The sequence below is a fragment of the Capsicum annuum genome, chromosome 6, assembly GCF_002878395.1.
Source record: "Capsicum annuum cultivar UCD-10X-F1 chromosome 6, UCD10Xv1.1, whole genome shotgun sequence".
Taxonomy (NCBI): domain Eukaryota; kingdom Viridiplantae; phylum Streptophyta; class Magnoliopsida; order Solanales; family Solanaceae; genus Capsicum; species Capsicum annuum.
In genome coordinates, this window is record NC_061116.1 from 137,537,488 (window position 1) to 137,548,913 (window position 11,426).

Genomic DNA, 11,426 nt, shown 5'->3' on the forward strand with positions numbered 1-11,426 from the left:
ACATCATTGATGAACACAATCACAAAGGAATCCAAATAAGGCCTGAATGTATGATTCATTGAATCTATAAATGCAATTGGGACGTTAGTCAACCCAAAATACTTCATGAGAAACTCATAATGACTATAACGGGTCTTGAAGGTTGTCTTCGGGGTTTTCTCAGTCTGAATCCTAAACCGATGGTAACCAAACCTTAAATCAATTTTAGAGAACACCACTACTCCCTAAAGCTAGTCAAATAAATCATCAATGCAAGGCATAGGATATCAGTTCTTCACCATCACCTTATTAAGTTGCCTATAATCAATACACATACACATGGAACTATCTTTGTTCTTTACAAACAACACAAGAGTACCCTAAGCAGACATACTCAGTTTAACAAAACCCTTACCAAAAAGATCCTAAAGCAGAGAATTTATGCCTTAAGCTCGGCAGGAGCCATACGGTAAGATGCCATAGAAATAAGTCAGGTTCCCAACTCAATATCAATAACAAACTTAATGTACTACTCAGCGGAAAGACCAGGTAAATCGGTAGGGAAAATATCAGAAAACTCACAAACTACTGGAATAGAGTCAAGCGATGGACTCTCCATACTAACATCACAAATATAAGTGAGATAAGACTCACAACGCCTCAAAATAAGACTCCTAGGATAAATAAAAGAAATAATACCCATCGGACAATAGTTAACTACTCCTTGCCATACAACTGGGGGTACATTGAGCATGGCAAAGGTAACAATCTTGGAAAAATAATTGAGGATCATATGTTAGTGGGATAACCTGTCCATGCCCAGAATCACATCAAAATCCACCATGTCTAATATAATAAGATCAACATGAGTATCAAGTTCTCAAATAGTCATAAAACATGATCTAAATACTCCATCCACAATAAAAGAATCATCTACGAGAGTAAATACACACAATGTCATAGCTAATGAATCCTAAGATAACTCTAACTGTGGGGCATAATAAGCAAACACGTAAGAATAAGTAGATCCTGGATCAAATAAAGTAAAATCCAACTGACGGCATACCTAGTTCATACCTATAATAACAACATTTGAAAAATTAGCCTCAATTCTAGTAGGTACTATATACAACGGACCACGCCCGCCACATGGCTGGGATATTGGTCGATCTCCTATCCCAGCTGTATGAGAACCTCCACAAGCACCATAGGGAACACCCCTATGACTATGCATATTATCTCTAGCTATGGGTAGTACTGTCCAAATCGATGGAACACTCTAAACTGAAAGAGCCATCGCTCAACGACTGAGGCATCTATCAAAAAATAACCAAAAACACTATAACCATAACATGCCCCAGGCATTGTAGCAAAACCAAAAGATTCAATAGACCTAAAATAACCACCATAACTAGAATATCTAGGAAATGAACCCCTTGAAGACTGACTATTACCCTGGCCAAGACGATCATAAAAACTAGACTCGCCTTTATTGATAATTTTAAGAGGGCCTGAACAAACCTACTAGACTGATCCTGATACTGGTACTACTAACACGTATGGTACCTATCCCAAGAACAACTGCCTCATAACTGTGAGCCACTATATCTCTCATTGAAGTACCCTGATACTATGGCCGGTTTTTTCTGCCCCTTTGGCCTCGTGATACATCTCCTCCATAACATGAGCATGATCAAAAACCTCAGTAAAAGACCTACCCACAACAACCAAACTCTATGTTGACATACGAAAAAGAAGTCTAATCCCCAAACAAAGAAATGAACTCTCTTATACTTAGTAGTCAAAATAGAAGTAGCATGCCTAAACAACTCATAAAATTGAGCCTCATACTCTACAATAGTCATGAAGCCCTACTCCAACCTCGAGAACTGATCTCTTAAAACTACTAGGTATATACTTTTCCAAAAAGCTCTTAGAGAACATAGTCCATGTAAATGAAGGAGATCCAGCTGGCCTAGAATTAAGATAAATTCTCCACCAATGTAGAGCTTCCAAGTCCAACTAAGATTAGTGTAATACACAACACCAGTATCAACTAGGCTCAAATTATGGAGCCTATCCTCATAAGTAATCAAGAACTCATATGCATCCTTACTCGAAGCACCATAAAACCTAGGCAGATCTAATCTTAAGAACGTACCCAATATCTTCTTCTCCTTAACAAACATAGAAAGCTGGTCAACCACCAACTAAGAAATAATTGAATATAAAAATACCAACATAAGAGGGACCTCAACTCTAGGAGTTGCTACTATAGGTTGCATCCCTGCCTCAGTATCAGTCTGATTTATAGGTTATGTACCATTAGATGATACACCACCAAACAATCCCAATAACTAAATGAAAGCATCCTTGATCACTGAAGAAGAATTATAGAGCCTGGGCTTGTCCCTGGCTCACCGTTGGTTGGGGTGAAAGAATCTGTAGCCTAAGGCAGGGATAAGGTCCGGTGAAGGCCCCTTATCCTATACCCTATTTATGGATATATCTCTAGGCTACCCATGACCTCTAGGTCATCTACAAATAGTGACAAGATCCCTAAGCTCGATCTTGAGATCCTTACCCTATATAGCAGGAGCATGTGTCCTAGCCATCTGTGATAGAGTAAAACCAAAGAAATTCTTTAGAAACTAACTCAGACTCTTAGTACAAAATAAGTGAAAAAGTGAAGAACTCCTAAGAATATCCTATTGCCTCATGAAGATAAGAAATAGACATCATCATTCCAATATAAGAGACTCTTCTAGAGGGCCAACAACCATCCCAAGACTCAGAAATATTGGTACAAAAGATACTATAAATTACCATAAGTTCTAAATAGTCAAATATAATCTATCTCAAAAATGAAAGACTAGATATGGATAAATAAAAGGAAAAATGTAACTTCGACTCCAAGAAATCACCCAATATCTAAAATTAACCTTGCAAGAGCATTGAATCAATGATTATTACTACTACTCAAATATTCACCAAAAAGGTATAGAAGTGTAGTATGAATACCAAAATCATGGGTACTCAGTAGGCATTATCAGTCGACTTAGCTAAATCATAATATAAATATGATAAGATACAAGATAAAGTAAACTAAGTCAAGGTAAAAGGAAAAATCTAAAAATAACCTCCAAAACTATGTTACATGAATAATAAATACATACAAAATAATAATGCAAGGATCATACAACTATATCTACAAGATTGATCCCCATATGCCAATACGTGCAGAAAAGTAAATAGCCCAACGCAGTACCCCATAAGGCTAGAGGGTACAATCAAGGAAAATAAATAACTCTAATAAACATAAACTACAAATCACCATTCCATAACCAAGAATCCATTTGAACTATATCATTTTAATTTTTAACTCCCAAAATGTCAAACTTGAACCAGAACTCATATTACCAACATTATAATCACATGTCAGACTTGAACCAAAACATATATATCATTATCATCATCAATATACTAAATTAGTAAACCAAAATCATAATCCATATCACCAAATCACACTAATTATCCATGGAGACATACCTAGAATTTGCACTAATTCTTAATTACCAACTAGTATAATCAATAAGCATCTAGTATATTCAAAATCCAAAAATAAGACTAAATAATGGTATATCATGCATAAATAATTCTACAAAATCTAGTTCAAGTCTTGGCTTAATGTTGGTCGGAGGGGCCCATTTATAATCCTCAAGATCCATTTTTAGGCAAATTCTAGCCGGACTAGTATAATGTATCTAAATTCATTTTTAGATATTAAAAAATCCATAATTATCCCAAAGATATCAAGTCATCCTAAAACATGAGCAACTAAGTCAATTACGCTAAATTACAGTTTCAAGATAGCCTAAATAGTCCAACTAACCCAAATATTTTCAATCATACCAGCAACACCTAAATCCCAATACATATCTATCATAATATTATAATAATACTATGAAATATCTCATTCTATGAACATGATACACCTAGCCTACCTGGATGATGTTGGGTGTATTTATGCACTTTAGTGTAGCTTTCTACCTTATTTAGCCTAATTTTAAGGATAATTCAAGTAATTTATGTGTGATGATTTTATAAATAAGCATATAAGTTTTTAAGTGTTTAATTATAATGTTTAGAAGTCTTTTCAAATGAATTTGGACTTAAATCATTCAATTAGAGTCTAACCGAGAAAACTAGTTTAACTACCTTGAGCTAGGGGATGTTCTAGTCTATCGTATTGGATTATAATGTGTTGAATAAGTTCCTATTGGTTTTATTGTATAATTATTTTATTAAAAACTTGTTTATAGTATACAAAGTTCAATTAGAATGAGCCAATAAGCAACAATAAGTTTATGCGTAAAAGGGCATAAGCCTAGTCTTAGCCCGAGCTTATAGCTTGTTGTTCATGATGTCTTGTTGTATTGAGCTCTAATACATGGTTTTTGATGATGTATGATGCTTTTTAAATTGATTATGGTGAAATATTAATGTTGAACAATCTAGAAATTTAAGTGAAAACAACACCAAAAGCTGGAAAGTGAAGGCAAAATAATTTCACAAAGGTTGGATGAAAAGAATGGACGTTGGAACACTTAACCAAATAATTGGATGCAATTTCCAGTAGCACCATGCAATATTCATGTGATTCCTTCTCCATAGCATGACTATTTTCCTTAGAGAAAATATGAGATGCAAATTCTAGTGAAGGCATATAGATGTACCCGCATCGCCTCCTCCATTACAGTGAAGTTGAGCCCACGATGCATGCCCTATTACGGTGGATTTGAGCATGCGTCGCCTCCTCCATAATCATGCTTCCAAGAACACACCACCTACTCTAATCTAGTGATCCTAAGCCTTCCTCTCAAGCTTCATTTACATGCTTAAAAAGTGGACTTCTTCTAATCCTACTCGGCTAATTATTGGCTACTTATTAAACACTTTTGCACATCTTTGGACTGGAGAGGATTCGTCTACATACATTTTTAGGGTTTATATCTTTTTGATTTAGCTTTTTAATAGATTATAACATGTATTCAATTATGTTGATTATGGTTATGTCGATTAGCGGCTAAACACCCTCTTTTCGGGGTTAAGGCCAAGATCATGACTACTTTTATTTGGAATTAAGTTTGTTGAACTGCTTATCATTATGGTTGTTTATTTACCCTTGTTATGACTATTTTAAGGATTCATTTCCCTTAGAATATATTCATTGTCAATCTTGTGAACTTGGGAGGGGGAATAGGAAGATAGAATGTGGGAGTAGATAGAACAAGGTTCTTATTCTTTTATAAAATAAGGAATTTAAATTAGCATCTAGGACAAGGATGTACCTAGAAGCCTTGTTTGGTTCACATGTAGGATGATAGCTTCATGAACTTAATTGGATTATTACATCCCCGATCAGTGATGTAGTTGTAATGTCCAAGTTATTTAGACGATTAGAGGTGGGAGACCATAATCATAAGATAAACCCTAAGAATCAATAACCAAGATAAGCAATCTGATAAATGAGATTCAATGACGTATTATGATTATTTGTAAGCCTTAGCCCTAGATCTCTATCCATTGATTGTCAAAAGTCATCACTTTTCTGCATTAGTTTAATTTACTTTTGGTTTAAAATTCTAAAACTTTACTGTTTACTTTTTTTTAATCATTAAACTAAAATTGGATAGTTGGTTAACACAAGTCCCTATGGGATTGATATTCGGCTTTCTTCAAGGCCACTATATTACTTGGTAGACCACGTAAACTTACATGTGAATTGTCAAGTTTTTGGTACTGTTGTTGGGGACTTGTAAATTGACAACTATCTGACAACTATCTTATTTTTAGTTTAGCTAAATTGAGTTGTAAATAGTTTAGTTTTTTTTAGTTTCTTTTCTCTTTTTATCACACTTCTTGATATGTCATCCTGTGATAGATTGTTTTAGAGTGATAACGATTCTTGTTGTTTTTATGGGGGACCTCATCATGAGGCTTATTGTCCAAATTTTCATAGAAGTGCGTGGACGAGACCTTCATAATATGATGCCAATACTGTTCTATCTGTGGAGCAGAATGCAAGCTATGCTCAAAGACAAAATTATGTGAACACTTATAATCAAATATTTCAGACTCAGGCACAAATACAACCATGGAACAACCAGCAATAATAGTTTTAATAGGCTCAACCAAATCAGTCAACTAGCAATTTAGAAGAGATGCTGAAATAACTTTTAGCATCTCAAGCATAGTTGTTGGAAGATATGAAGAACCAGCAGGTGGATACAAATCAATTGTATAATCAGCTGGAGGTAGATGTCGAGTTTACTCTCTAATTAGTTGTGGACAAAGTTGCTAAAAATTTGAGGAAGTATGAGTACTCAGAAACTAATGTTGTTCAATAGGTTGAGGAGGTACCACCGCCACCATGTCCAAAAATTCTAAGAAAAGAAAAATATGAAGAGGATACCAGTAAATCTGTGGAACAAACACAAGAATCACAACCATTTAGTTGTCATCTTTATCTTGAAACTAAAATTGAAAATGTGAATAAATGTAAATGTGTAGTGGATAGCGTAAATTTTGAAGTGGGATTGGTTGGGCTTCATTCAAAGCACTTTTCTACATTATGTTTAGATGATTTCTTATTTGTGGAATCATTGATGTGTGAGAAGATTCTAACATATTTGAGATTTTTAACTAAGGATAATTGTAAGGTCTTAAGCAACTTTTGTTATTTTTGATCGTTTTATCTTTGATTTTGCAGTAGAAGCCAAGATGCAAGAGAACCAACAACGATAGAAGCAAAAGAGTTGAAATCTAAAGTAAATAGAAGAGAAGTGTGGCTAACGAGATTCCTAATAAGTCACCAGCACTCTGATAAGTTATTAGTTTCATCGTCAGCCTTGGATAGAGATTGGTTTTTGGTTGGAGTTCATGACGATATTCCTGATAAGTCATCAGCACTGTGATAAGGTATCACAGACACCGTCAACCTTAGATACAGAATGGACTTCAGCTGAAAGTTGTGATGATATTTCCTGATAAGTTGTCAAAGAGTCAATAAGTCATCAGGTTTCATCATCAACCTTAAGAAGAAAGTGCTAAAATTGAAGAAGGAGCTGATGACATTTGTGATAAGTCGCCAGACTCCTGATAAGGTGTCACGAATGTCATCACTTAATCCGAGAAATTGCTGAACTCTGTGATTTTGTTTCCATAATTAGGGTGAACTATTTAAAGCATAGTTTAGGGTTTTATAAATAGTTTTGAACCTATTTTGGGACACACGTATTCGTTATTTTCTCTCTAGTTTCTTGGCTTGAAAAACAATTAACTTTGAAGACATTTTCATCAATATTTTGGGATTTTCATTGTGGTCGAATTGGAGAATCACTAGTTATTATTCATCTTGTGGTAAATTTATCTTTCAAATCATGAATACAACTAGTTGTTTAAATTTTTCCCTGCGTGACAGGCGGGAATACTCACATGTAGTCCCACCCTCAACTTATAATCATATATTGTCCCCAATTCTCAATATTTTGGGATTTTCATTTGATCTAATTGGAGAATCACTAGTTATTTTCATCTTGTGGTAAGTTTATCTTTCAAATTATGAATACAACTAGTTGTTTCAATTTTTTCATTATGAGTGGCTAAATTCCTTTAACCCAAATTATGGGATCTAAGGGTAAGTCTTGATAAGATGCTAAGTGTTTAAAATTTGAAAGGTAATTGGACTCCTTGATAATTTTGAGGTTTTAACTATCATCTATTAGTTGCAAACAATAGATAACACCTGTTTTGATTTTTTTGAGATAAGAAATCAATTATAGTAGGAAGTGAACTATCAACAGGGACTTGGAAGCACTAAAAATATCCATTTAATAATTGATGTTGTAACAAGGTTGATTAACCTGAGGTAAAGTCTGGTTAGTTAATATGAATTCTCTAAGTCTGAGAGGATTAGGTAATTAAATGCTTAAGTAGGTCGAGAGACATTTAGGCATAACTTTCGATAAAGATAATCTATTGTCCTACCTACTATGAGAATCTTGAATCACTATTCATATCTGTCAAGTACCAAAACCTCTAGTGAACATAATTCTGATTTTTCCATAAATTTTTTATTACAAAAATCAAAGCTAAAGTGACCAACAATTATTTGTTAAACTCAAAAACCCCCCATCTCAGTAAACATCCAACTATTAGTTGATTAAATCACAAACGACTTAAGTTTAAATCATATTCCCTATGGGATTCGACCCCAACCTAGTTGGATTATATATTGACAATGATCGCTTACATTCTCATTAGAGAGGTATAGTTTGGGCATTATCAAAAATAGCGCCGTTGCTGGGGAACAATTTGGCGTATTGAGTTGGTTAGAAATTTTAATTTACTTGCTTAAATTCAAACTTGTAAATATTTGTTTAGTTTATTTTTTTTATTTTATTTTATTTTTATTTTTCTCACACCTTTCTTGAGATGCCAGCTTGGATGGATGGTTTTTTGAGTGATGATGATTCTTGTTATTATTATGGGGGATCATATTTTGAGGCTTTCTATCTAGATTTACCTGGAAGTGCATGGATGGGACCTTCACAATATGACGTGGATACTATCCTACTTACTATAACTTTTTGTTTGGCTTGTGGTCAAAGTGATCATACTAAAGATATGTGTGCTATCATGATTCAAGCAAACAAATTGATGAAATGAATCTTACAGAATCAAGAATAGCTGTGGGCAGAGCTAAAAGAGTTACCACTCTCACCATGTTTACAGTGGCTAAACAAAAAAGAATTTGAGGGAGACATTAGCCAATTTGAGGAAAAAACTCAAGAATCGTAACCACTTGATTGTCATCTTGATCTTGAGACTGACATTGAGAAGGTGAATAAAAGTGAGTGTCTAGTAGGTAGTGTAAATTTTGAAGTAGAATTAGTTGGGCCTCACTCAAAGTATTTTTTCCATGTTATGTTTAGATGATATCTTGTCTTTGGAATTATCTAAAATAATGGAAGAGTGTGAAGATGAGGAACAAAAATCCTATATTCTTTATTTTATACTTGATAAGCAACATAAAACACACCTCACTTCAAGGCTGAGTGGTTTACCACGCTCAATCCATTACTCAACTTCTTAATTTTTGTATCACCCTCTATGATCGAGGCAAGAAGATGGACTCTAAGTTGGGGTGAAATTAATATCCTCAAGGTGGAGGAAAAAGCTGAGTTGGGTCATGCTGCGAAACTAAATTAAGCATTTATTGGGAGGAAACCCAAGGAATTTTATTATTTGTACTCATATTATGTGACTGACATCAGATCTTTGCACCCATGATGCCGTAGGTATATTTCTGAATCTCTTATTTTGGTTTGATGCATTGGGAACAATGTATGATTATAAGTGGAGGGTGGGACTACTTGTGGCTGTTGATGTCCTCTTGGGGTTTTTGTTTCCATGCCTCTTTTCCCCGGAGTCTTGTTCCTAGTAGAGCCATCATGTTTAGGCGTATTGTGATTTGTTGTAAAATATTGTAGTTGACTAGGAAAAATACAAGTACCTTAGGCAGATAACATGTTTTTATTGATTTTTAAACACCTCTCTAATGGTCTATTTGATAACTGTGTGATGTGCATTTATGTGTGACCACTGTGTATCTTGGTATGGCATTAGTACTAGTGACATGATAATCACTGCTAACAATTGCATGAACCGAATAGGTAGTAGCTTGTGATGTACCTTTGTGCCATGTGTGTGTGAGATACTACCTAGTTCCCATTGTGTCTTAAATCTAGAACTTACCCGTTTGGTCTTGCCTTAGTTGTAGGATAGCGATTAGGAAAGGATCATAGGTCATTATTGATATTAGTCCACTTTTAGCCTAAATGAACTTCCATGTATAAATAACATCCCTTGATCCTGATTTTGAGCCTGAATGCTTATTCTTTTTATTATACCTATCACCTTCTCATTTGTATCACAATGAACCTGTTTTGGCCCTGGTCCTTCTTGGACATTGTGCACTTTGACCTAGGAAAATAGTCTAAGTTGAGGGTGGCTATCATAGGGGTGTGTGATGTAAAGTGAGTATAAAGAAGTGTAATAAATTGAAAAAAAAATATGTAAGGCTGGGTGTGGTAGAAAAAGAATGAGAAAAGAAAAATTGTGAAAAAAAATGAATGAATAAAAACTGCACCCAGCTTGAATATGCTTTAATAAAAAAGAGGAGAACTAAGATAAAGGTTGATAAGTGAGACCCCAAATATAAGCCAAATAGAATACCTATAGTGATCCTAGATGACCTATCTGAAAGTCTTGTTAATGAAAATAAGGGCAATCCTATAGTATTCGGCATACATTGATTGGAACTTCATTCTGAGAGTGAGTGTCTTTTGACTATCCCCATGGTTACATATATGATTGCTGATATGAGAAAAGAGGAATTTCTTTATCGTGAGGGTACACCGGATATGTTGCTAGTTGCTAACTTGTTCGGATAGTGTAATACTGGTCTATTTATGGTTGTTATCGTTGAATTAATGTCGTATCTTGATTTCTATGTGTTGCATTGTTGTTTTTCAATAATATACACAGTTGTTCTTGAATTGACTGACCATGGAGATGGTGAAGATATTTTGAGATAATAAGGATAATTGACTATCGAATGTACTTTGTATCCTCTTGGTTGTATTTGAGTTGCTTGAGGACAAGAAATTGTTTTAAGGTAATGGTGTTGATGTGTGAGTAGATGCTAACACATCTGAGTCTTTTAACTGAGGATAATTGCAAGGTCTTAAGTAACTTTTGTCATTTTTGATCATTTTATCTTTGATTTTGCAGTAAAATCCAAAATGCAAGAGAACCAACAAGGATGGAAGCAAAAGAGTTGAAATCTAAAGCAAATAGAAGAGAAGTGTGGCTGACGACATTCCTGATAAGTCATCAGCACTCTGATAAGTTATCAGCTTCATCATCAGCCTTAGATAGAGATTGGTTTTCAGCTGGAGTTCGTGTCGACATTCCTGATAAGTCGTCAGCCCTGTGATAAGTTATCACAGACACCTTCAACCTTAGACAGAGAATGGACCTCAGCGGAAAGTTGTGATGACATTTCCTGATAAGTCATCAAAGAGTTGATAAGTTGTCAGGTTTCATCATCAACCTTAAGCAGGAAGTGCTAAAATTAAAGAAAGAGCTGGCGACATTTGTGATAAGTCGTCAGACTCCTGATAAGGTGTCACGAATGTCGCCACTTAATCTGAGAAATTGCTAAAATCTGTGATTTTATTTCCATAATTAGGGTGAACTATTTAAAACATATTTAAGGTTTTCTAAAGAGTTCTGAACCTGTTTTGGGACACACATATTTTGTTATTTTTCTATCTAGTTTCTTGGCTTGAAAACAATTAACTTTGAAGAGATTTTCATCA